This window comes from Triticum urartu, chromosome 2 (genome assembly GCF_003073215.2).
Source record: "Triticum urartu cultivar G1812 chromosome 2, Tu2.1, whole genome shotgun sequence".
Lineage (NCBI taxonomy): Eukaryota > Viridiplantae > Streptophyta > Magnoliopsida > Poales > Poaceae > Triticum > Triticum urartu.
This window is the reverse complement of record NC_053023.1, coordinates 38,461,840-38,465,423: the sequence shown is the minus strand read 5'-3', so window position 1 is coordinate 38,465,423 and position 3,584 is coordinate 38,461,840. Positions and strand designations below refer to the sequence as shown.

General features: G+C 45.5%; 1 pseudogene; it reads right to left on the bottom strand.

Annotated features, from left to right (window-relative positions):
• Positions 1-484: 484 nt before the first annotated feature.
• On the bottom strand, positions 485-3,584 carry LOC125540904 (annotated as a pseudogene).

Genomic DNA, 3,584 nt, shown 5'->3' with positions numbered 1-3,584 from the left:
GCTTAGGTGACGTCTGTATAGAGCCCATATATCAGTGGGCAGAGAAAAAAAGAAAAAAAAACGTGCCGCAAGGATGCAAACCCGCAAACTGTGGCACATTGCTGTGCGAGCAAGCCACCAGAACAGGCGCTTGATTTTGTATATATGGGGATGCACACTTTGTTATATGTATGTTCTTGTCTTTTTAAAAAATCGTGAATTTATAAAATGTTCATGAGTTTTTTTTAACGTTCATCGATTCAAAAAATGTTCGAGATTCAAAAATAAAGGTTCATGTCTACAAAAAATGTCCACACATTTATAGAAAATAATCAAAACAATGTTTGAGAATTTAAACAAAATCCAAGTTTTTTTAAATGTTCACTGATTCAAAAAAACATTCATGAATTCAGAAAAATGTTCGTCACAAACAAAAACTGTTTCTGAATATGAAAATTTGTTCCCAAATTTCAAGAAATGTTCGCCTATGCATAAAAACTTGTTGACGAGTTCCAAAACAATGTACGCCATTTTAAAAAATGTTTGTGAATTCAAAAAGTATTCATGAATTTGTAAAAAAAAAATCCTGATTTAATATGCACACATTCTTATTAACACATAAGGGCTCCATTGATCTATAAACAGGCTTTCGCCCCACTTTATAAATAAAGCCACAACTGAACAAGGGGCTCAACTGATTCAAAGAATTTTCATAGGAATTTTGGAGGATTAGAATCATGGGGATTTTTTTTCCTATGTGGATTGTTTGATTCATAGGATTGAATCATATAGAAACTTTTTTTTAATGATTTCTTTGTACTACTTCCATAGGATTTTTAGTATCCACTCAAACCTTTTTGAAAGACTCCTTTGTTTTCCCGATGAGGCTATCAAACAATCCTAAATCCTGTAGAACTGGGATGAGCATCATTCCTATATTTTTCTTCTATTCCCACATTTCTAGAATCCTACGAATCAAAGAAGCCATGAGTAACATATAAAAGTCAGGCGTCAAACCTCTAGGAGCCTTACAAAAGGATATTCAAATAGTAAATAACGTAAAGAATAGAAAAACATGGATATTACAGAACGGTATGTCTTGTTCAGTTCGCTTTATGTTTCACCGAGCCCTGGTAACGTTCTTAGGAGCAAAAAGCACCCTTACATCAAACTGCGCATAGTCTAACACTCGGTCATCAGGGGACCTAACAGCTCCAACAACTCCTTCCTCTAAAGTCCACCAAAACAATGATTCCTCCAATTTTAAGCAAACATCCAATTTCCCCTCGGCCTTCACGGCGACGACATGCCGGAACAATTTTCCATTCCCAGAGAACTTATCATCAGACAACACAATCTCCCGATCAAAGCCACTAGTGAACGCGGTGAATCTCACATGTGAGGGCGGTCAATCTTTGCAGAGACTTGTATTACAACCTCAACACTCTCATCAAGTAACAGATAGTCGACGACCAAGCTGCCAAGGTCACTAGAAACCTCTTCATCCAACAGTTCATCCAAGTCATACCCCCCATCGATCTCGGCATACACAGAAAGTAGCCGTTTGTCGGATGACCCATCCCCTTCCTCCTTCATCCAAAGATCAACTTCTAGCAATGCCCTCTCCCTTATCATGTACATTCCTCGACAAGGACTACAAAAGAGGCAAGGTAAAGGATTCCCGATCAACCGTGAGAGCATCATCTCTGCCGGGACGATTAAACACGAGATTCCGCCGCGGCTCCAGGGCATCCCGGACAGCGACGATTCCGTAGACGCTAACGGGGTATGCTTCGAAGGTCGATAGACTCGGCAAGAAGATCTGTAGCATCGGTCTTGGCTCACGGTACCCGATCGTTGATCTAGTAGTGGAAGTGTCGTGGGTTTTAAACTCACAGTGGTGGCAGTAGCCCCTCATCGCGCATAGGTCCGTCGCCTACGGGAACATCCTTAGGGCATGACCAATGGAGGCGGAAAAAAAGACAGGTGCTCCATCAAACACATAGGCATGGGAGGATTGAGGCTATTGCTCGCATGCTTCAGTCCAATGGTGGCTATGGTGGTGCTGCCTCACACCCGTCATCCTTCGGTCCCCATGTGTTCATCTTTTTCATTCCTCCACCCCTTCTTTTCCTCTCCCTCATTACTTTTTCCTTCTTTATCTGCTGAAGAACCCGTCTCCCCTGCAAGCTTCACCTTGCGCATGCAAGCAGCGGTCCTGCTGCCACAGTGGCATTCGAGCCTAGTTGGCTTATGAAACATCACCTTTGGGGCTACCCATTGGCCATGCCCTCGGAAGGCTCAGAGGACGAGAAGGAAACGTGGTGTTCTCAACCGCGCTTGCCCAAATCTCCTCGTACTTGTTCCGGAACGCGATGCTCCGATGGGTGTAAACCCTGCCGCATGCGCCGTCTACTTTCGTTGCTTTTTCCTCGTCGGACTTCCACCCCGGGCAGTCCGGCACCTCGCCGTCGGCGTCCGCTTCCGGCGGATCGTAATCAGAATCGCTGCCGCGTACGGGGATGCCGTCGTCCCAGTGATTGTGAACCGGAGACGACTCTGAATCTCCGCCCAAGCTCGACAGATCGATGGGGGACGGCTCCTCGCGCGTCTCGTCGGGATGCCGGGGAGCGGGACGGGATGAATCCGTGGGGACTTCGGAGCTGGCGGACGGATGGCTGGGGTGGCCGTCGTCGGGTGGGCAGGTCCATGACCCGGGCGCTCCTTCGCTGAGGACATCGCGCGACGGTAGCTAGGGTTTCGTCGGCTGCAGCGTCTGTCTGCTGCGTCTGAGTTTGGTATCCATTGGGCTTCCTTTAAAATCTCGGTTGCCCGAGACCGTCCTAAGCAAAGTAGCACGGGCCTGGGTTATTTTTTGACATCTTTTCTTCGTAACACGGGCCTGGTTTCTATCGTGTAAATGGCCCAAGCGGTCCGGTTACCTGAAAACAAAATTTTTTTACGGCACCGGCGGGCTGGAAACTTTCTTCAACTGGACACTTGTTTTCTTCTCTTAAAAAAAAAACTCGACACTTGCTCAAGGAACGGGGCAGAAAATAAACAATTGATCACTTGCAGTATTTATTGAAGTGGTCGTACTCAAGATGCGCACGTTCTCTCATTAAAGCGCATCCCACCCCATCGTATGGATCTGGCAAAAGTTTCGTGCTGGCCGCATGATTTGGCTCCATTCCTTTCTGAAACCGACCGCGTGCTTACACGTGTCGTCCTCCTTGTCACCATTCATCGTCCACTATGTTTTGTTTTTTTTGTGCGGGGACACTATGCTTTGTTTTTGTTTTTTTGTGCGGGGACAGTATGCTTTGTTTGGGTACCACTTTCGACACATGTACGAGTCTGATGGACTGAAATCCGAGTGATGTGATTGTAATGGCACCCTTGTCGATCTCCAGGAGCAAAAGCAAAGTTTCCCCAATATTTTCCATTTTTATTTTTCTGTCCATACTGACCCCAGTTGATCTAAGCTCAATAATGCTTCATGACGCAAACAGAATCTGAACCAAGGCATGCGATGTGCGTATCCGTTTCTATTTGGCGAATATAATGTGTGTGTATCCATGTACATTCACCACAAATATTCCGGG